We start from the raw sequence: 24542 nt of genomic DNA, 5'->3' as shown, positions 1-24542 counted from the left end.
TATACATATATGGGCCATGATACCAACTACATCAGCCAACAGGGCTGTTTTGTGAGAACACAATGATTTTAGCTCTGAGCCTTTTAACTGGGGCAGACTTGATTGGATCCAAGTAGTAGCCATATTTTAGCAGTTTCTCTTATGACTTTTTCCAAATTCTTTTGATCTGTGAACTCCTACATATTTGTGATAGAGGTGTGGATTAATAAAGGCGTGTTCCTCCCAGAAGCATTTGCCTACCTGCCACAGCATACAGGAATTTCATTTTCTTGCCTTTTAGATGCCTCCTATGAAACAATCCACAGATCTCAAAGATATCCAGACAATATGATGATAAATCATATTCTAAGATATAATGTTTGGGGTATTCTCCTCCTGAATTATATGCATTTCACAAGGCAGAGTATGATTATTTCAAGTCTGAAATAGAAATTAACACCTAGAAGAGGGATGATCAAAAAAGCAGGAATGGCTATAAAAGTCCACTAAGTTGATAAAAAAAACCCTAAGAGGTTACAGTTATCTATGTAGAGAATGAACATCCAGCTCTGCTGAGTTGCAGGATTCACAGCAAAAGTTTAATTTATCTAACCTAATAATGCCAAGAATAAGAAAAAAATTCTGTGGAGAGAGATACCTAGGCTTCACAGAAGCCTAGGGAAATTTGTGGTTGCTCAGGAAGTCTCTATTTGAAAATTGAATTGTGCTTTTTGCTCTTTATGTGTGGGATGATGACTCACATTTACAGAATGACCAGAGTCACCATGAGACACTGCGTTAACATTAGCAATGGATGGTTAATATCTGATTGGGAAAACTTCTTAATAGCTCTTTCTGAAACTCCTTGAGTTGGTGTCTGTCTAAGCAAATTCCATGGCAAAAGAAAGTCCTACACAAAATTTTGTACCTACATTTGGATTTGACCTTGTCAGCAGAAGAGCAAAGAAGCACGGTTTCTTTGAAAATTGCAGTTGGCCAGAAGCATCACCTACAGACATGACTATTTACTCATCTCTTCTTGTCATGTCAGCTGAATACCTGGTGCAACTAAGATTAGGATATGAAAAGAAGTGCTCAGTTTTGCAATGATGGCATACTGCTAAGAATTTTACAGGTAGATATTGGACAAAGAAGGAAGGGACCCCATCATGTGTTTATTTTAAGACCTCAGTGAATTAGAAATAGTGTTTGTCCTTCTCAACAAATGGCTTCTAGTTTTGGTGGTCAGTGAGGAGCAAGTGAAGAGCAATTTAAACCATACTTCATGATGCCATAATTCTTGTTTAATCTTATGCAGGTACCTGTTTAGAGGCTGAGACTAACAGAAATATTTAACTAAGCACATGAAACCAAGTAATGTTTCTGAAATGGAATGTCAGCATGAAATTATTTTGGCACATTTCTAGGTAACCATCCATGTCTGCTCACACCTGTTATTAACCATTACAGGTTCTTAAAAGGTGTTGATCTTGATTCACAACACTGCAAAGAAGTGGATGCACTTAGTGGAATAAATGCTAGCAGTTCATCAGCCATCACTGAGCAATATGGTGTTGAGTGAGCATCAGCAGCAAAGATGAAGCAGACATGAAGGCCTCTGCATTATGGAGAGGAAGCAAAAGCCCTCTCAGAGAGCTGATAGCATCAGTTAGGTGAACGAGTCACTTCCTGAGTGGAAGCTGAAATCAGATATAATTCTAACAATGTCCACCAGGAAATCACAAATAATGTGTAGGATTCATTGGTTTCTAAAAAAATTGAATGTTTCTCTAAATCTCAGAAGTTAATGTACATGGTGTTTGTTTTCAGCAAGTTCAACACAGAGTATGACAAAGATCCTGTTGCCTCCAAACTTAATCATGTTTCTTTATAAATTGCTACCTGATGAGCCATTTCTGTAACTGTGTCCCAAATTATTTCCTCTGCTGTCTCTCCACCAACAATGTCTAATCTGACTTTGTTTCCTATAATTCTTATTCACTGCTGCATTGAATGTCAACATCCAGTCCAAAATCAAAGTGAACAAAACCCCCAATATGTTACCTAATGTTTTTATTAATTGTTATAATGTCCATGGTTTTGAACATAAATCTGGCTATGATATCTCCCCTTCTGAGGCATTTTATTCTTTCTCGTTCATTACATCACATTTTGGGCTGTTAGCTATGGCTCTTATTAGCCATATTTTCTACCCTTTTTGTCCCTCCCACTTAGACTGTCAAGTAATTCTTTCTCTTAATCCCCTCTACTGCTTCGTTATCTACTTACATGTCAGCCAGGGAATATTGTGCTACTGAAGAAATCATTTGGAGATCTTGAATGAATGTCCATATCACTTCAAAGTTTCCACTGTACTCAGATTAATCACCCCCTTCCAAGATCAGGTAGAAACTGTAGGAGACAATATCTGGTGCTTTAAGTACCACTACTTTTCATATAATTCTAACTTGTCTAATATCTAAATGAATTTCCTGTCTATTTCATGCTGTTATTTACTATTCTATCAGTAAATTTTTGGGACAATCATTATAGCTACTCCAAATCCTGCACTCTGGGAAAATTATAGACATAATGGTAACTATGGTCCCACTCCTAGATTTTTTTTCTATTTACTTAATCATTGATAAGTGAAAAGTAAATGTGGGAGGGCACACATTTACTTAGGAGCCTTACTTATCACAATGAGTCACTGTAAATCAGTACAGTTAGGACCAGCTACTTGGAAGCACTGCTTTCCACCATGTATCCACTGTGGGGCAAGGGCATCCTATGCTAAGGATCATATTAGCAACCTGCACATTAACTTGGGAGCTGCATTTATTCTCACAGTAAGGAGAAAGGTGCAGGAGTGCCTGCCTCAGGAAGAAGATGATGTTGAAGTGAAAAGGAGTCTGAATTTATTTGGCTAAGTTAACCTGTTAGTCTCTTTAAACAATCACTGCAAGCAATGGAGCGTTTCCTTAATGCCTTCTCTCCTCCCTCCATTATGTCAGTAGCTGCTGTTGGCAGTTTTGCATTTGACAGATGTGTTTTCAAATAATTTCCAAATCAAAAGATAGATCTCTTTGAGATCAGAAGTTATAGAGACTCTCCTGAGGTGTTCACCTGAATTTCTATTTTCTAATACCAGTCTTCTTCCAGTCCATACTTTTTCACAGAAACATTTGTACTTCCTGATAATTTTTTATTTCCTCTAATGCAAATTTTTTGTGTTTATGTGTTGTCATAAAATCTGGTGTTCTAGTCACATTTCACTGATAGCATATGCAGCAGTCACAGAGTTCAGTGATCCGTAAGTGACCATAGGTGTAATGACCCCAAATGCCTGCACAACAATGGGCTCCAACACACAAAGACTGGATTTGCATCCTAATTCTTGTTTGGAAAAATACATTATAGGCCATAATGAAGCTATATTGTTGTGTAACTAATGTTAATGTGCTTTAGTAATTAGTTTTGAAACTGTATTTGAGCATTTCAGAATCAATTACCCAAAAGAATTCAAAACTTTTAGAAAAGTGCAGCCCACATCTAATGTCTGACTTTAGGTCTCCAAAGAATAGGTGAAGCACTTGCCAGTCCCTTCTAACAGATCTTTGCATAACATGCTGTTTTTTAGGTTTTGGAGAAACTGATATATACCTCTTTTTACATGCAAGCACACCTTTTGATATAAATCTGAGGTTATAATTTTCATAAGATCATTTCATTTTTGTTTTAAATTTGGAACTTGGAAGGCATTAAAAAGTTGGGTTTTTCTCTGGATTTATTGGTGTATTAATTCTGAATGTCTGTTCTGAAATTCTACCTTCTGAAAGCTTTTCCACATGGTAATTTTCCTGAAATTAAATATTTCTGTAAGGCTTCAGTTATGGCAGTAAAAATACCAATCACATAGGCATATATGTTTTTATGTATCTGTATTTCTTCTTTGCTCTCAGTAGAGCTGCTTTTATAGCTAAAATTGCACATCTGTAGTAGAAGGAGAGTAAATATCAGTGAATGATGGGCACATCTTACATTTTGCTCAACTGCAACAATTAATTCCAATTTTAAAAGTGACTCAGGTCTATCCCTTCATTTTTTGAGTCAGGTCTATCCCTTCATTATTTTACTTAAAGTTGCCTTGTGAAACACTCTAAAATAAGTTTAAGCAAACTGGTTTTAGATTTATTCTATCCCATGCTCAACAGTGAAATTTGTTCCTACATAAAATTTGTTGTGACTTTTTAAAGTTTGTTGTTAAGTAATTGTAATTTTGAAACAAAATTTGTCATAAAATTTATCAGATTATCACCAATTTTCCTAGAAATATTAGGAAAATTAATTAACTGGTTTATTACACTAAAGGAGATCACATAGGGATTAAGGAAAGCAGCAATTGTGTTTGATTTCTGTCAGCACTTTTGTAACAGAAAACTACCATTATCATCAACAGAGTTGTGCATATTGGTAAAGAAAGCAAGAAATATACACTCTCTCACAGATCACAGTCTAAGGCCTCATTCATTTATGCTGGATGTAAGGATTGCATATGAAATATATTAATATGAGTGGCAAGACTGACTAAATAAAGGCTGCAAGGCAAAGCACAAGCTAAGTACAGCCTACCCTCTATCCTCTTTAAAGGGAATCCTCTGTCTCCAGCATCAGTATTGGCTGTTTGTGCCCAGAGTGTTGCTCAGTTGTGTTGCTTCCTGCGACTGCCTGAGCTGTCTCTATAGACTCCCTGTATGTGTGTGCATATAGGCTTGCATTTGTATCACAGACATTGGGCTGTGTTAACTCATCAAGCTTTAAGGAAAAAAAAAACCCTATTATATTCTTTGGTGGAGTCTAGAATGAAATTAATTCAGCTTCTGGAATAGTAGTTAAAAGGTGTTTTTCTGTGGGCTTGTTTAATGAACAGCTGCTTCCTATTAAGGGAAGGGTAGATCCCCTTCTTACATTTTACAAAGGAAACTTAGGACTAATTAAATGAATTATTCTACATGGTAATTAGTAGCCCTTGGAATTTTCCACATCCCTACAAGTTTGCAAGTCAGTTATCATGCTCACAAACATAAGCTCTCTCTGCTTTCCTTGTCAGTTTCAAAGCAAAAGCTGAGTGTATTCTTACTGCTCACTCTGCAAACAGAAGGATACAGGAAAGGGTAAGAGAAAAAATCACATTAACATGTATAATCTTGCATAAAATGAGACTATCTTACTCTCAGAGTCATGCTTTACTCAGACTGGGGATTTAAAATTATGAAAGAACTGGCTAGTGCCTGTAGAGCTGAACTGATGCTTCCTTTCCTTGTAAAGCCTCAGCGAAGTCCTCATGAGAAGCAAATCCTTGTTACCTTCTGAGATGACCAATCAGGCCTTAAGGGTTGCATCTACTTTATATTTAGCTGTTCTTTAGAAATAAGATAATTTTTAATAAATTGTCACCAATAATTATGAAAGACTAATACATTTGTTTAGGGTTTTTTTTCCCTTTTTTTTTTTCTAGTTGCCCCAGTAGAGCTGATTGGAGCAGTTGTTGCTGTGATACTTCTATTTTCTTCCTATCTATTTATACTAATTTGCTCTCTTGAATTTTGTCACTCTTAACTCCTACTGGCAGTTTGGTTAGAAAGTTTCCTGTGTGTCCATTTTAAAAGGACTATGTAAATTGCAGATGATTACCTCTAGAAAAGCCAGGAGAGAAACACCCTCTTCCTCAGAGGAAGATCTTTCCAGCCAGTGAAGTTTTAGTCAAGTAGAAGCTGATCTCAGTGTGGTACCTGCTAAGCAAAAAGCTGTGGATGGTCTTATAATATTATTATATCTAAGAGTCGTTTCCAACTTTCAAAAGCTCCATAATGTAATGCTCCTTCCTTGAAATGTGTGAATTTTCAGTGCTGTTCTCATGAGCAGAAGCTGCAGTCTTCTTCAAAATATTAATAAGACCCTGCATTTAAAGACCCTAAAGCCTTGTGAAAGATCATTCTTTAATATCAGCTGCATGATCACCTTAGACATTTTAAATAGTAAATGTGATAATCCACATTAATACCCTTGAGACTAAAATTAAATACCCTCAAATCCAGCAGGTGCCATTTGGAAAGGTTGAAATTAAGAGGAGTGGAGACTTTGGAGACAGAAGACCTCATGAGGTTCTATTCAAGCTTCAGGCCATAGTGAGGCAAAAGTTATTATCAAAACCAAACATCAGGCCATAGAGGGACAATATGTATTGCTTTGAGCATAACAATAAAATGTATAAATAATAAATAATGAAATATAATAGCATAATAATAAATAAGAGATCAACAGAATAAAGCATGTATTACTGTAACCCCTCCAATGCATCTCTCTATTCTTCCTTTTTCAGGGGTATGAGTGGGAACAGGGGAACAGCACAGTGTTCACTTTATTTGACCCTGTGCTCAAAGGCACCACAGCTCAGTGTTTAATCAGAAATACTGTAGCTTCTCAGTTTCCCTGTAAAATGTTATTTGCAAACCTTGTAAGACTATGAGTCTGAGCAGTGGGATTGGCTCCATCTCCTGGACAGGTCTCACAGGCTCTTCTGGAGCTGGAGACTGTCCTGGGGAATACTGAGAAGGCACGTGCTGAAGGGAGAATAGCTGTAAATCCAACTGTCTTTTACAGGGCCTTGCTTGAAAATGAGAAATTTTTGAGAGATCGTTTTGTCTCTGTGGGCTCAGCAGTATCAGTTCGTTCCCTCCCTACCACCAAAACAAGTGAGAAGTTATCTAAACTTCAAGTGTGACTATTATAGCAACTATAATTAATTGATACACTATTAATTTTTAGAGATTAGTTTAAAAAATATTATTATTTTATAATATTGTGTTTTTAAAAGAAAAACTTCCTGTATATGTTTCCCATGGAGAAGGTCCCCCATAGGAAAGCAGCAGCCCTTAGTAGACCACTACTTACATAGCCCTCTGGACAAACAAAATTTATCTGGAAGAGAGGCAGGGAAAGGGCTCTCTATTTCAAAGGATTTTCTATTATTTTCCTCTTTTTCTTTCCTTCCTATTGTTCTGTGTGATTTTCTTTGTTCTCTGTAATGCCATTTCCTTAAGGTCAATCTATTGTTATTCTGGAGTGTGATTGAGATATCAGGCTGAGTCATGCAATGTTTGCCAACTCCACACCTTTCAGCAGTCTAACACAGAGAGTGGAGGTAAAATAGCTGCTTGAGATTATTACTGCTTCCTAAATGAAGGCTGTTTTTTAAAAAGAAAATGAGTAAAAAAAGGAGCTGTAAAGAAAATTACTTTTCCATGCATTTTCTTGGAGTTTTCATAAGCCTGAAATGAGACTGCAGCTGTCCAGGGCTAGCAGCATTCACAAACAATACCACAGTGTCATAGACATGTAAGTTTAAGAGAGAGAACAGGAAGGAATTCAACAAAGACTCAAAAATTAAATCCACTGAGGATGCAGAATAAGAATCAATAAGAAAAAAGGGTTGAACATTTCTGAGAAATTACTGAAAATTTGTCTTTCATTTCAGAAATAAAATTTTACACTAACAACATGCAAAAAAACCCACACCAACTCCTTACCCAGAGAAGAAAAAGACTATGCAAAGCCTAGCTTGTGTGACTCATATCTACTGTGAGCCATTATTTGAGACATTAACACTGATTTTGTTTGCAGCAATCTTGTATCCCAAATTATTTTTCATTTCCTTTAAACAATTTCTAACAACTACATGAAACACCAATATTGCAGCTCAAATGGTCAAAAGGAGCATCCTGAGATAGTTGCACTTGTGGTGGTGAGGTATTTGTTGGTTCAAAATTTTTCCACCTGGCTGACATCAATAAACTGTTAGAAAGAAAATGTATTATATTTCTGATAAGAAAAAAATGCTGCAGATCTGATTGTGAATTAAGTAAAGCTCTGGCTAGATACATAAGCATGTATTTACTTTTGTTACTTTAGATCTACAATGCAAATTTTGATAACTATCTCCAAATAGAAGACTATTTTTCTTTTTCCTTTCAGATTTGCCCTTGGAGTCATTGCTCAAAATTCCCTCCCCCACTCCCTGACATATCAGAGGTGCCAGAGATGAAGCTTTCAGGCTGTCCATGCCTTGGTGTTTTAGGTGAGGTTTGTAAGCATGTCTTTGCTGGGGAGGCAAGCAGCAGGAATAACTGTACTTAAAAGTGACTGTTTCCAAACCAGGTGAATGCTGCTATTGTGAGAGGAAAAACATTGATCTAACTCTTCAGCCTGAATCTCTGTCATCTTGAGACTTTGGTAAATATAAGAAAAATTCTTTCAAAATATGCATGTTCAGACTACCTGTGTTACTATTGCTATAAAAAGATTGTGATAACTAATTAATTGCCCAAATGGTCACACTGACCCTGCTGGGCATGTGTTGTTGTCATGGTGACACTGTTATGGGTGATCAGGAGGAGGAAGTGGATGAGGCCTTCTGGAGGCGGCTTGAAGCAGCCTCAAAGTCACAGGAACCGGTTCTTGTGGGGGACTTTAACAACCCTGACATCTGCTGGAGAAGCAACACAGCAAACACAAATAGTCCAGGAGGTTTCTGGAAAGCACTGATGACAAATTCCTGTTATAGGTAGTCAAGGATCCCAGAAAGAATGGTTTGCTGCTCAACCTCATGCTAACAAACAGGAAAGGCCTCACTGGAGATGTGAAGGTTGGGGAGCAGCCTTGGCTGAAACAACTATGAGATTGTGGAGCTCAGTATCAGGCAAGGAGGAAGCAGGACGGCACATAGAGATTGCAGCCATGGACTTCCGGTGAGCTAACTCTATCCTCTTCAGGGATCTTCTTGGAAGAATCCCATGGCAACAGGCCCTGCAGGGAAGAGGGATCCAAGGGAGCTGGATGATTATTAAGGATCACTTCCTCCAGGCTCAAAAAAGATGCATCCCAATGAGCAAGAAATCAGGTAAAGGAGGAAAGAGACCTGTGTGGATGAATAAAGATCTTCTGTCATTATTCAAGTGTAAGTAGGAAACACACAGGAGGTGGAAGCAGGTCAAGCAACTTGGAATGAATATAAAGAGGTTGTCAGAGTAAGTAGAAATGAGACAAGGAAGGCCAAGGCCCCTCTGGAATTTAACCTGGCAAAGGACATCAAGGACAACAAGGAGTGCTTTCTCAAACACATCAATAGCAAAAGGAAAATAAGGATAATGTGAGGCTGTTATTAAATGGAGGGGAGAACCTTGGTAACAGAGTGCAGAAAAGGCAGAGTTATTAAATGCCTTTTTTGCATTGGTCTTCACTGGCAATACCAGCCCTCAGGAATCTCAGGCCCAAGAGATCAGGGTAAAGGGATGTTGGAAGAAAGACCTTGGTCCAAGAGGATTGGGTTAGAGAGCACCTAGGCAAAGTTGAAATCCACAAGTCTGTGGTCCCTGACAGGATCCATTCATGAGTGCTGGTGGACACCCATAGTGAGGTTGCTTACAATAATCTTTGAAAGGTCATGGCAATCAAGAGAGCTGCCTGAGGGCTGGAAGAAAGTAAATGTCAGCCCAGTCTTCAAAAGGGGGAAGAAGGAGGACCCAGGAAACTACTTGTCAGTTACCTCCCCTCACCTCAACCCCTGGAAATGTGATGGAATGCCTCTTTCTGGAGGCAATCTCTATCCACATGGATTACCAGAATGTGGTCAGGAGTAGTCAGCATGGATTAATTAAGGGTAAATCATACTTGGCCATACTGATTGCCTTCTATGATGAAGCAACTACCAGGATGGATGGGGGGAGAGCAGTGGATATTGTCTACCTTGACTTTAAGACTTTTGACACTGTCTGTCACAATATCCTCACAGGCAAACTCAGGAAGTGTGGACTGTGGGAATGGACAGAGAGGTGGTTTGAGAACTGTCTGAACAGCAGATCCCAGAGGGCTGTAATCAGTGGCACAGGGTCTAGTTGGAGGCCTGCCACTGGTGGTGTCCCCCAAGGATCAGTTCTGGGCCCAGTATTGTTTAACTTTTCATCAATAACTTGAATGAAAGGGCAGAGGCCTCCTCAACAGGTTCTCCTCAAAGCTGGGAGGAGTGGCCGATACCTCAGAGTGCTGTGCAGCCCTTCAGAAGGACCCTGACAGGCTGAAAAGAGCCATCTGAAATTCAGCAAAGGCAAATGCAGGTTCTTGCACCTGGGGAGGAATAACCCCTGGCACCAGTACAGTCTGGGAGGCATCCTGCTGGAAAACAGCTCTGTGGAGAAGGACCTGGGAGTCCCGGTGGACAACAAGCTGTCCATGAGCCAGCAGTGTGTCCTTGTGGCTAAGAAGGTCAATAGTATACTGGGGTGCATTAGAAAGAGCATTTCCAGCAGGCTGAGGGAGGTGATCCTGCCCCTTTACTCAGATCTGGTGAGACCACATCTGGACTTCTGTGTCCAGTTCTGGACTCCTCAGCATAAGAGAGACATGGAGATCCTGGAGCGGGTCCAGTGGAGGGTTACAAAGGTGATGAGAGGACTGGAGCATCTCTCTTATGAGGAAAGGCCGGGGAAGTTGAGTCTGTTCAACCTTGAGAAGAGACAATGAGAGGTTGCTTCATCCATGTCTGCAAGTATCTGAAGGGTGGGAGACAAGGGGATGTTCCCAGACTCTTCTTGGTGACACAAAACAATAGGACAAGAAGCAATGGAAAGAAACTGATGTACAGGAAATTCCAGCTGAATTTCTTTACTGTCCGGGGGAGCGTGCACTGGAGCACATTGCCCGGAGAGGTTGTGGAATCTCCATCACTGGTGATACTCAAGAACTGTCAATGCGGTTATGAGCCAGAGTAATTTACTTCTCTTTGAAAAGCTTTACTCTCTGAATATCCTCAATCTCCCACTATGTGCTTATTTCCTAAATCATGGCCACTACTTGTGGGTTCTCTCTGAACCATGTTTTGCCCTTGAAGTCCGCAACAAAAAAATTTCTCAAACAACTCCAGTTTTCTTTCCTTTCAAGCACATGTTCTTGCTTTCACTGGGAAGCATGATATGACTGATTGGTAGCGGGAAATTTCTATATTTTTTCTAAGTTTGAAAACTGATTCATAAATCACACTGATTTAGATGAAACTGTCCATTGAGGTGCCTTCTAGAGTTCCCTCTGATTTATTTCCTTATATAGTGATTGCTTCACTGACTTCTATCTACCAAACATATCTCATTGCTGTTACTGATCTCTGTACAGACTACAGGGGCTTACTCTTAACAACACTAAGTTTGTAAGAGGTTATCTTAAAGAAATCTCTTCTGACTGCAGAGTGGAATTTCTATCCTCAACCAGGCAAGATTAGTAATAATATGTTTTTTTCCAAATAAAATATTCTTTCCACAAGAGGAAATGAAATTCAACACTTCAGTTCCTTGTATTGCTCAAAACTAGTGCAATACCCTAAACTGGATTCCACCATCTAAGCAATAGTTGGATGGAAGACTTCTCAGGATGTGGTGGGAGTTGACCACAGAGTGTCATCTCGCTTCAGTCAGCACTAACAATGAGTATTTGCTTACTGAATATACTATGATGCTTTTAAAACGTGAGGATCTTAAAAATCCCATTGTTCTCTACATAAGAAAAATCTTTAAAAGAAAATAATAAAATTTGACCCCTGGAAATTAAACTTTCCATAGAATTCCTGCTTGCTGAAAAAATCTTTAATGTCCCATCCTAAACCATTGTGTATTGTTGGATGCTAATGAAAATTTGCCAGGTTCCTTGTCCGTAAGCAGCTACATTTCAGTAGTGATGTATTCTGTGTTTTAGGGTAAGTAAAATATTTGGGAATTCTTCTGTGTTACTTGCTAGGTTTTTGTTGTTGTAACAACATTGATTTGTAGCAGATGTGGAGTTTCTAGGGTTTGGTAATAAAAACCATACATACACAAGAATGAAAAGACTTGAAGAGCAAAGTAAAATAAAGGTAGTGCTTGTACAAGGATTGGAGACCAATTACTTTAATTTTTGTTCCGACATTTTCCCCAGACGTTTTCTTCTATTTTCTGTGTTTCTGTGTTCTATTAAAAGACTCTGTTCTGTTACTACCATATAATCTGTGAAAAGTTTGGTTATCTATTTGCAACTGCCCCTTCATTTACCCCCAGACTCCATATGAATATACCTGTTACTATAACACAGATTCTCGAACAATGATGCCATGTCTGTTCATATCATACAGAATTCTAATTCTATATCTGCATCTTTTTAGATGCATCTTTTATCTGCATTTTTTTTAGATTTCCTCCAAAAAGGAGAAAAAAATGCATGAAATTTCTTCTGTGGAACAGATATTGTAAAGAAGACGTTATGAACCTTCATTTTAATTCTGAAGGATTTTTATTGCTGATTTCCACCACTTCTGTATGTTTTCCCAAAAAATGTGATCTATTAAGAAAAAAAAAAAAGCTATAGAAGTTGAATTTCATGAGTTCATTCTGGGAAGGTTCACACTGAAGTAGATGTATTATCTATACTTCAGTACTGTACTCTGCAAAAAATTCCAGTGACTCATTATGAATATTCATTATATGAAATAAAAACCTTCATGGTTGTCAAAATATGTCCCTAATTTCACACAATCAAATAAAAAAGGAGAATTAATTATAAATGCAAACTTGATTTTCAAGTATATGATAAATATGATAAATATGATGAAGAGCAAGTTTGTGCAAGACCTAATTTTCAGATCAGCATCCCATACTATTCACATCAATAAGTTCTTGTCAGGGAAAGTAAATGTTTCACAAACTGGCTCAAACACTGGTTAATAAGTTATTTGAGAATCAATCTCTATTTATCTTGGTTAATACACATTATTTTTACATTTAACTCTGCTACATTTGTTTGTGGGTTTATCATTTAATATTAAAAATGTAGAGTGGTAAAATGTTCTACTTGAAAAACCAAGCAGATAGTAAGGAAAAAGAAAAATGCAATAGCTCAGGAAAGCTCATGTGACATTTATGAGTGATTTGAATTTGAATATCTGAATTTGCCAGACCACAAAGGAAAAAAGTAGGAGGCTCCAAGTGCAGAAGTTTCCTGTGGTTCTTCTTTTGTAACAAGCTTAAGAGGAAGGAACTCTGTACTCCAGCAGGCTCTGTAAAGCAGTTCAGTCCATGCCTACATCAAGACTGCATGGTGATGCAGCTTGGGATATTTTTCTGGGCATTAACTGTCCTTGCTCTCCTATCTGTTTACACATTCACAGCATAAGAAACATACCCATTTACCTGCAGCTTCAAAAAACCAGGAAGGTTTTGGTACACTGTATGTTCAAATAAATTGCAAGATCCTTTCTTATTGACTGCAGAGTTTGACAGTCTTTTTCAGTAGTTGCTGTTGGAGGTAACTATATATAATGCATCCAAGCCGGTTTTGCACAAACCAGGAGTTCTCCATTTCTTCAGTGTGGATCACATACAAACAGAGCGGCTCCTTTTCAGTTTCAAGTACTATCGGATAAATAACAACCCTACAACAGCATTTTTTTTCCCAAGGAGTTTTGATATCTTTTCTTTGATATCTTTTAGAATGATATAAACCCAGGCAATAATACTTAGGACAAGGCAATCCAACAGTCTTCTACAGAACACTGAATATAGTGACTAAAATGTGAATTGTTTATAGTCTGTGGACCATGAATCATTGCATCCTTCATAAAAATAGAACTTGGAAACCTACATATCCTTAATACAATTGGTACATTCAAATAAGGACTGTGTGTAGGGTCAGAAGGTAGAAGGATACAGAATAGCTTTCAGAAAGAATGAGTTCAGGGAAGTTTTGTGACTCAGGGATGCTGTTTTATTCAAGAGCATGTGTACACTCCCATGACAGTTGTAGACTAGGGAGAGCACTGCTTCTTGAGAGACATAAAAAAAGGCTTTTAGCCATTTGGGTGCTAAGAGTTTTCTGGAGGCAGAAAAATATGAGAATAAATCCACTTATTAGAACTAGGGAAGCAACTTTAGAGAGGAGCTAGGCAGCTGAAAAGGGCAGATTTGAAGAGGGAGGAGATTATCTCCATGGAATTATCAAGCTTGAGCTAGATGCTGAAATGAATAAGTATGAAACATAAGTTTGCTGCTAAAAACCCTGTTGTGTCTCTGTGGCTCTACTCTAGCAAAGAAAGCATAGAAACTTGCCAGAGAGGATAGGTTGCTTCTGTTACATCTTAGTTATAAAGTTTAAAAAACAGACAATGCTGGTTCTCTGTGGCAAGCACATTTCTCTTTCTCTCAGGATTTTTATAAAGGTGCACAGAGAGAAAGAGAAATGTGCTTGCCACAGTTCTCAGCCAGCATAAAGACTGGGGATGGAAAGACTTGTGATAGCACAATGCTGCTTCTTGACTGTGCAAAGTCAAGTATTCAGTGGGTCTTCAGGTTGGTTTAATTTTTTCTAATAGATAAACTGCTCTGATAGAGGATTAAAGGAAATTGTTGTATTTCATGACAGAAGACATGGGAGGGATTTGGCAGGAAATAAAGAAGTGAGCAACAGAGTTCTGAATTTGGAACAAATCCAATTTCAGGGACATGATATCTGGAAGGCTGGTGGTATTCATGCTATATGCAATGTATTAATTCAAAGGAAACCGCTAGCAGCCTGAGGCTGGAATAGATGCTTTTAGCTTAAGTAAATGAATTAATTTAATTAACAAATGTGAGGCTAAAACAATAGAGCTGAGAGGAAATGAAGACTTGATTATGAGGGTCAGGATAGTGTTGGCTAAGATAAAGCGCAACACAGATGACTTTTTAGGGATTACAGGCTGAACAATTACTGATATGGAAGATACATACAAAAAATGAGAAGAGAATTTATTAGTAGTTGAATTCAAATTCATATTGTTTTTCCACAGCCTTGAACATTCTTTTTTTTTAAGCAATCAAAATTTGGCAGAGATTTTTAACAGCATTCATATGTGCCTGTTATGTTTCTTATTGACCTTACTAAAAAAGTGCTTCTATTGCACCTATTAAAATTTTGCACATCTCTCCCATCAGAAAAAGATCTACATGACCAGGCACTGCCACAGATAGTGACAGAAATTCTGATCCACTTGTTGTTATAGTGAATGAAGAGTATCTCCAAATTAAGAGGTATCAACCATATGTTTTGGGATCTTTTTAAATCTAAGAAAGGTTGAACTCTTCTGTTAAAGGAGCAATGCATATGAGAACTGGAAAATAAACTGCTGGTAGTATAGGGGATTTTAAAAGTACTACATTCAAACTGGTAATTTGTTAAAGGAGAGTACATATCAGGCCACCTTGTTTTCATGGAAAACTTTGAGACAACTTTTCAATAATCTGAGCAGTTAAGATCAGCCTCATACATATGATGTGGGAATATAAAATAATAAGCTTGAAAAAGGAAAATGCAGAGTTGCTGCACGATTAACTATTTCTTCATTTAGATTTTTTGCATTTATCTCAATAATGGCTGATTGCAAATTTCACTACTTCCCATGGAAAAGTAATACTAAATTTAATCTGCATCCTATTAGTTTCTGTGTTCTATCACATCTACTAATTTTTGATATACTTATCTGTGTCTTAGGAGACCCACTCACCTTTAGAAATAAATATATTTTTGAAAATAAGCCTTAACCTTCCAAACTGGGGTATGAAAAAAAAGGGAAATCAGAACTAAGACTGGGCAAGTGCCAGAGAGAAGAAGGAGTTCTCTGAGAGACTGTAAAGTTCATTTTTCCAATATCTATATTCATGCTGATAATCCACATGACTGAGGAATCATAGATTCATTTTACAAGTAACCTATAGGACTTTCAAATAATTCAGTGGTATAAAATAATTGTCTGGGCATATAAGACCTAAATGAATCGCATATGTTTCAAACCTTCTGGTCCAGGAGGTGAGTGGTGCAGATTCTGCAGACAAAAGAAGTACCATCCAAAATATCATTTCTTTTGGATCTGTGGAGATAGTAGTGGGGATGTGATGTACTGGTGATGATTTTCCACATGTCTAGTATTAAACAAGTCCATAAATCAATATGCCAGGAACTTTTTTTCCTCATATTCCTTTTGGGGGACTGTAAGTGAAGCTTCGCTTTGAAACATGAGTCATTCATATTTTAGGCCTATTCACCATTCCCAGGCTCTCACTTGCCTCTTCCCAACACAACTGGTACTTCAGGGTTTTGAACTGTAAGTCAAAAGCTTATGAAAAGAAGTTAAGATGATTTTATGGTCTATGAGCAACAGGTGTTAAATGGATCTTCAGTATGTAATTGGTCATCTGTGACCAGAGCAGACCTTTTCTTGTGATAATTTTGTCTCTCCCAGTCCTCTCATCTATTTTTGTCCTGTGTCTGCAAATACTAGAGGCTGTGAAAAGCTGGTGTCTGCTGTCTTTAGAGAAATCTGTGGATTTCATACTTGATTTACAGACATCTGTCCTGCACCACTGATGATGCTAATTTACAAAGATGGCTAGCACTTACGGCTATTGGTATATCTACTGATCACATGCATCTGGAGATTAAGAAAACAGGATGGACAGAAGCAGTTTTCCATTTCTACCAGTGTGACTCAGTCCTGAATATTTGGGATTTTTGCTTCATAGCTCACCATCTGTGCTGATTGATGGATCTGAAGGCAGTAACAACAGTTAAAAGCCAGCAAGAAATCTCCCAGCAGCTTCAAGAGCAAAAAGAGCAAAAGGTGCAGAACTAGCACCTAACATTCTCCCAATTCAGGATTGAACAACAGTCAAAAAGAAGTATATTCCTTGCCTTTTTAATACTCTGTGCAAGGAGTTTTGCCTCCTGATCTCTTAACCTAGTTCTCAGTATGTCCTTTCGCTAAATAAAAAACAAACCACAGACATATATCAGATGTGGCAATATACTGAAATGGACAGATGAAAAAAATGCCACCTTTAGCTGCCCATATATCAGCATCTTTGTCATTCTGTGAAATAGAGTTGAAAAGTTAAAATAAAAAAATCAATGCTTTTTAACCTTGCCATTCCTAGGATTATTCTTTCTGCCTTGCAGGGTAAACATATGAAGCAACGAACAGACAAGAAGCACTCCCAGCAAAAGAGGATTTACAAACCTTCAAACAATGCTGCGTGTGAGTGGGCAGATCATGACAAAATGTTCGCACTTCTTCATCAAATCTAACTGGTTTGCCACTACATATTCATGCTATAAACTGTGAACTGGAGTTCCTCTGTGGGAGAATAATCCAAATGAAACAACGGGAAGCAAAAGACAATTGTTTTTGCAGGTATGGAATAGGACAGGATTTGCTGGTTCCTAATTCTGTTTATCCATTAAAAAAAAAAAAGTCTTCAAGAATCCCTTTCTATAGTGGAATCTGATTTTACTCAGAGATTTAGTTGCAGCTATTCTGGGCATTAATTCAGTGAAACAATCCTTTTATCTTTGTCATTGTTAAAATGGAATAATTCCCCCTGTCTCAGTTACAGATTGTGAGGCTGAAACTGTAGGTGTATTAAACTGAAACTGTGTACCAGTACCCACAGTGGTTGATACTAGTTCAAGAATGGTGTAATTTATGATCTTTAGACAGAAATATGCTTAGAAATTTTTTTTTGCTAAAAGCAAAAGTTGCTTCTTGTGCTGACAATAAACTAATTTACAGTAACGGTAGTGCAAAATTTTCAAGATTTCCCAGCAAGTTTTAGCAGCAAGTTTATGACCTCAAAGGAGAAAGCATATACATTTTATTTCTAAATCCCTGTTTAATATTAAATGTATCATGACTATTTAATGGAATTTACTGTTTTGCAAGAATCATGCAGAAAAATGCTGACTGTTTTAAGAATAGTTATTGATTGTTATGATACAATACTGTGTAGACTGTCAGCCTCATATAGTTACTATATTTTTGTCAAGATAAATTTGAAACTCAAGAGGTGATTTTGAATGTGAATATATCAACACCATGGATCAGACAGAAATGTAATACTTTACTTATGCTGCACTCTAAGTCTGGAAAGGAAGTTGAGCAGATAATCCCCAAACTATTTGTTTGGAGCACTTGCCCTTTGAGGAGAGCCTGCAGAAGCTGGGCTTATTCAGCCTGGAGTAGAGATGGTTTGGATGAGGGCTCACCAACACCAGTAGCCCTCAACACTTGAAGAGAAGATTCCAAGGAGTTGGAGTCAGGCTCTTCACAGCAGTGTATGGTGGGAGGAGAGGAAACCATGGGTAGAAGTTGAAAGAAGAGAGATTCTGGCTGGGGATAAGGAGACCGTTTTCCCATGAGACAGCTGAGCAGGGCTGTGGGTTGCCCTAGGAAGTTGTGCTAGTTCAATCCTTGAAAGTTTCCAAATCCTGACATGGCACAGACTTGAGCAGCCGGGTCTGAGCTCAGAGATGCTCCTGCCTAAACAGGAGCTGGAAATTCCTGACCTCCCTTCCCACCTGGGTTTTCCTGCGATCCTCTGTTGGCAACTGTTGGAAGCAGACTGCCTACCCATATAGATGGGCATGGCAAAGAACCAAACAACACCTCCAGATCTTGCTTCCCACTGATATAAGAGCCCAAGGGAAATACTAACATCACCTAGGTCAAAAGCAAAAATACCAGTCATTTTGACAGGACTCCACCCATTGTATTTTGTCTTTAAATAAGAAGGGATACTAGAGTTTGGCGATCACCTTCAAAGTGGTCATGTCACAACAAGGGTGTCCAGTCCTGCACTGATCAGGAAGCCTGAGCCAGCTGGAATCTGCCTTCAGTTTCTAGCTAAGTACCTGGATGGAGACCAGACATGAGATTTAAAGCAACATTGAGTATTTGGATCTCTTTTCTTTTTGATCTTTTTATGTTGTTTTGGTTTGAGGATTTTTGGGAGGTTTTTTTTTTGTTTGCTTTTTCTTTGGGGGAGTGGGGCTGAGGACAGAGTTTGTATGTACCGAGTTTAAGGCTGGGCACAACTTAGTTTTTCTAGGAAACAAATAGCTGTGACTGATACTCAATTTCAAGGTTAAGCATATGCTTAAGTGTGCGGCTGCCAGACAGTGAGTACATTTAATATGATTTTACCTGCTGATACACAGTTTGGTATGACATTGTGTCCATAAAGTATTCCAGTCAGTGCTCATGCAGATTAAATTAATAGCTTCTTGCATTTCTGTAGGCATGCAATATATATATGTGTATATATATATATATATGTGTGTGTGTGTGTGTGTGTGTGTGTGTGTGTATGAGACTTGGATATGTGTTTGAAGTCTCCTCTGCTTCTCACTTAGAGAACATTAAAGTACAGTGAATTTGAGATCCAAGTACTGACATTAATTAAACTATTTATTACTCTAAAGCACTAAGTGAAATACTTTTGCATTTGTCATCCAGCTCATTCTCTGACCCGTGCTATATATCCCAGTCTCCATCACCTCCTACACTTCTGTGTAGTCTTTGGGAAGGTTAACTAAAAGGCAAAGGCACTAGATCAATGAAACACAGGGTAAATTGCTGTAAATGTGTTGAAAATGGTAGATCTGTGTATTAAGATTTTAACCTTTGGGGAATTGCCCTAGGTAAGTGCTGGGTTTTTTTAAGTTTAACACTCTCAGCTGGATTAGTTGCCTTAGCCCAATTAGAGATGTGTGGATTTTGCTACCCCCTTTTCAGTTACATTATTTGATTTAAACGTTGTTGCACCAGAATGACTGAAATACAAATTTACTCTTTAATAAAAATCTGTTGCAGTAATTAAACATTTATTGTATTGATAGTATTATGTTATAAACCACTTATGCAAAAACCTCCAACAATTTTTCATTGATGAAGCAAAAATCTATGGCCTGATGAGGGCAACAGAAATACTAGGGGGTGCATAGCTAAGAAAACTTTATTTTTAACATCATGCAGGGCATGTAGAGGAATAAAGTAAAATTACTTTACTCTGGAACTTTTACTTTACTGGAACTTTCAAGAGGATCTCTCTTCTGTATCACCTTAGACACAAAGCTTTATTCAACTTTAATGAGAGGCATCAGTAATGTGTAATGAGAGGCATCAGTATCAAAACTGTCTTTGAAGGAGCTAAATCCTCTTTTAGGGATTTACCTAAAAAACAGGGATAAACATTAATTCAAAATACACTACATTATAGTTAAAAAAACCCCAGCAACAAATGAAACAGAAATCTAAGCAAACATATCTACTTCTCAAGATGTCTCTATAATTAAAGCTAATTTTATCTTCTGGTCTCTATATTGCTATAACTGGATCTTTATTCCCACACCCCTCTTTACAGTTCTTTCTTGTCCTTTGTTCTGCCAACAGATTTTTGAGCAAAATTATAGGACTGGCATGCTTAAAATTCCTCATGATAAAAGGCCAGTTCCTGCTTAGAAAAGATATGTCTGGCTAAACAGCTATCGAGTGGTGAGGGTTTGGCTTGCATCATCTGTGTTGTTGGCTCAGATCTACTTCTGTTTCTGTCCACAGGGCACTCCCATAAACAAGCCAGAAAGAGGGGAATATATTTGCATTTCTTTCACTCTTCTCAGAAATGCTATCAGAAGTTAAAAATAATGAAAGCATATAGCATATTCCAAAAACAGACAATGAATATGATTTTAAACATTACAATATATGATTTTCTCAATGCAGCAATGCTTCTCCTACACACAGGGACAGGGTAACCGTATTCAAGTTCTCTCCTATTTCTTTTCAAGAGCTGAAGACATTGCAGATGTGGGTGAAAACTGAAGTGTGCTTAAGAGTATCTGAAAGTACTCACTGGTTTCAGTGGGATTTGAATTTGGGCCTTACTATCTGGACTTCCAGAAAATTTCCAGAGATAATTGTAATGATTAACCTTTTACCACTGCAGACAGAAAGCTGTCATCTGCCTAGCCACAGTGTTTTGACTTCTTCTATAAGAAATTACAATGGGATATTCACTCTGTGGGTCTGTGCCATCCAGGTGCTTAATAATTAATTCCAAGTCTGTACATGTAGACGTAGTTCAAAATCAATTCTGTGCAATTCAGCAGAGTCTGAGGTAGGACAATGAAAGGGATGAGGAGCCTGGGTGACATGGATGAAAGCAATCAGGGACAGTCTCCAGTCCCAGGTCTATCTGGTGCAGACAGCCACACCATGGCATGGTACCAAGGAGGTTACTGTAGTCACCTGTCATTGTACAACTCCTGGATGTGTGTAAATTTGAGCCTGAGAAATGTGAACTTCATGATCGTAATGACTAAGCGAAGAGAAAACCTCCCCTGGTAAATGTGCGCCTCAGATAAACAGAAGATAACTCACATACATGCATTGCCTTGGCTGCTGGATATGGCACCATTGCCAACAAAAAAATTTCACAAAATGTTGCAAAATATTTTTATCCTGTGTCTTTAAGCAATAAGGCTTTATTTTGCAATTTTAAAATCTTATTTAAAATTGCAGTTTGCAGAGACTTGTGCTTGTAGCTTCTTCCTCAGACTTTTCACCCTTTATTCTGTTAAAGAATCTGCAGTCACCCTCCTTTACAGGTCTCAGGATGTATTTTCAGCAGAGACACATTTTGTTCTGGGAGACAGGATGGGTCAGTCATGGTACTATCACAGGTCAGCCTGACCGAGGGAGAACACCAGCTTGTCTGACATTTGTCCACTTCCATTTGTCCCTCTGTGCGGCTGTGTTAGAAATGTGGCCAGTACAGTGATTTCATACTTTTGCAGGTCAGGAGGGTTAGGTTATTACTCAAATCTAAAGCAATGAAGTAAACAATTCCTACTTTGCTGAAGTTTAATTTGAGTGGGAAGATGATGTGTATACCAGAGCATGTGTTCCTCGACATGTTCTAGCTTCAGTGCTCAGACATAAGATCCATGAATCATAGGCAGTGACAAAAAGCATCTCAGGGAATAAGTTAACTTTAAATAATTAGTCTCCCTATTAAGGGCTTTGATCAACTGAAGACAGGAGGATTAGCTGCAGGAGATTAAGAGGAAGGAAAGAATATCTAGAAATAATAGAATAAATATATGTTTTTCTGTTACATAACTCATAAGGCATTTGCCATCAAAGTTAAACAGGTCCCGGGAAGAGGACAGCATTGAATCCTGGCCTTTAAATGCCTTTTATTGCCACACTGATGAAGGAAAAGGCAAACAACTGAGTTTTTCCTCTGAGTATCTGCTGGAAAATGTCCTCTTTACATTCTTCTTGGTTATTTTTAATGGTACAGAGATCCTGCTTTTTGCTGAGAGCCACAGAAGTTTTTTAAAAGCATTAATCTAACCCAGTGGTACAAAGCCAAGTGATAGCTTTATATCCCTCTAACTTCCATTCACAAAACCCATTGATAAAGTAGTTCAAAAGCAATTTGCAGTGAACTTGTGCTTGTGTCAGCAAGAAAGGAGCAAAGAGCTGTTTCATGGAAAAAGTTAGGGGACTCCTCTAGTTTCAAGCAGCCTATTTTCTGCCATACTTCATAGGAATGTGTACAATAAGCCAGGTAACCTGCAATGCTCTGCATTCAGAAGTGTCTTTTTCAGATGCAAAAGGTGGATTTTGAATCATGATTACCACAGTTCTCTACAAACCAGAGACAGCAGCTGTGAATTCTGCTAAAGAATCCCGTTCGTTATAATGAAAATTGCTTGAAATGTAGGCTTTTATGCCTGCACATTCAGATTAGATCTGAGTCCAGACTGACATGGAAAAAGGCAAATGCTTTGAAAGAATGTAATTTTACTGATCATATCTAGAACTTGAATTCATGTCTCTCCATTTTGCTTACAATTTCCAGAATAAAAGAAAACAACCAAAGCTCTAGTCATACCAAATGTTGATCCTACTCCAGGGACACACATAACTTCTCTTTGGAGGCCAGATACTGAATTTGCAGATGTAATTTTTGGTTGCTTCATTTGGGAGCCTGTAGGACCAGACAGCTAAGAAGAAGTAGAACAAAACTCTGAGTTTATCACATAGTCAGATAAACTGTGTTGTCTCTTAATTGCCTTTCAGTGATGCTAACTTTTGTTTATGGCCAGAGCTTGATGAACACAAAACAAAACATCCTAGGTTTCCCTCCACTATTCTGGCAGAGAATAAACAGTACAACAAGTTGTTTCTATTACTCAAAGTTTTTCTCAAGACCTACTTTGTTTGCACTTGGATAAACACGAAAGTAAACTCTAGCAAAACTGAATTTTAACAGAAATGGTACAATGCAACCATATTGATACAGATATTTACCCCCAATTCCATTAATAAGTTAAATATCTTATGAAATATAGGAAGAAAAGCACATTTTATCACCAAGTGATTAAATTATTCTAACAGATTCAAACAAATTTTAGTCTTTGCATTGTGGAAAAGAGGAAATGAGATTGGAGAACATTTTGTACATCCAAAAGTATCCAGTGTCACAGAAATTGAAGATGGAAATATGTTACAGAGGCTGCCTTCTGGTACCACTGCCCCTTGGGGCACCCTGCACATTCGAAATACAGGCCAGGATGTTAATGTTGATTTTCCAGTTGCCATGATTTATGTGCATATTTTTGTTCATTACCCTTCTCCCCTAGGCTCCAGAGAGACCAGAATTTCAGCCAGAAAGGTACTGATTACAGAGGCTTGAGGCACAGCACTTCTGTACAACAAGAAATGTGATGGTTTTCATGATAAACCTTCAGTCCATGAGAAGGCAGTTATCCTTGTTGGTGGACTTCACCAGAGGAACGGAAAAAATGAAGGGTCCACCCTGACCCTGGGAAAATGTAGGTTTTGTCATCATCAAAACCACAAGCCAGCACTGAGGGCAGTGGCATGATTACCATTTGCAGAGATTGAAGAGGGGAGTTACAGGATTTGCTGTTTGTATCAATACAGGGCACTTCCTTGCTGCCCTCCAGCGTTAGAAAACTCCCTGGCACAGACCCTGGCATACTCTGCATGGCCAGTAAGGGTGACCTTAGCAGACAGATGGTCCCCTTTCTTTTCATTTTAGAAGAGCTTGATCTTTGCTTAATGGTCTTGTCTGCAGCCACATCTACCCATGCTCTCTCTGTTCCTATTTGTAGTGTCAAGAACAATGATTACAACCGCCACTATTTTGCTATTTGCTTCCTGCTTTCTGCTATTTCTCTATTTGCCATCTACTTTCCAAATTCTACTCTTATATTTTTTTGTTTCTTCCTCGTGCATATCAAACCAAAACAGAATTCAGACCTCTGAGATGGAATCATAGGAGATTATAGGGTTATTCTAATACAATATCTACAAATGCGGGAATACATCTCTATGTGCACAGGAGGTCTGAGAGCAGGCTCAGCAGTGAAAAATGCGGAGGACAATAAGGAGCGATAAATAACCTGGACTTGTTTTCAGATAGAGTTTTCAGAGAGTTCTTTAGACCCCACAGATAGAATCTGTGGACATAATTACCAGGTGCAAACTATAGCCTTACCACCTATAAAATAAATTAATCTTTAGTGGGAAACATTGTGTTGCCTTTTAACTAAAATAGGAGTTTCGCTTCCTTCTGCTTGTGTGAACA

General features: G+C 38.2%; 1 long non-coding RNA gene across 1 annotated transcript in view; it reads left to right on the top strand.

Annotated features, from left to right (window-relative positions):
* LOC137471356 (uncharacterized) overlaps positions 1-17664 on the top strand; it is a 31637-nt gene extending 13973 nt beyond the window's left edge. The window contains exons 2-6 of the long non-coding RNA XR_010997541.1: positions 8014-8116; positions 8197-8786; positions 15024-15119; positions 16608-16705; positions 17041-17664. This is a non-coding gene — a long non-coding RNA (uncharacterized lncRNA). The remainder of the gene's footprint in view (positions 1-8013; positions 8117-8196; positions 8787-15023; positions 15120-16607; positions 16706-17040) is intronic.
* Positions 17665-24542: the final 6878 nt, after the last annotated feature.

Source organism: Anomalospiza imberbis, chromosome 1, assembly GCF_031753505.1.
Source record: "Anomalospiza imberbis isolate Cuckoo-Finch-1a 21T00152 chromosome 1, ASM3175350v1, whole genome shotgun sequence".
In the NCBI taxonomy this organism is placed as follows: Eukaryota; Metazoa; Chordata; class Aves; order Passeriformes; family Viduidae; genus Anomalospiza; species Anomalospiza imberbis.
The sequence above is the reverse complement of the archived record's forward strand: the minus strand, read 5'-3'. Positions and strand labels throughout refer to the sequence as shown.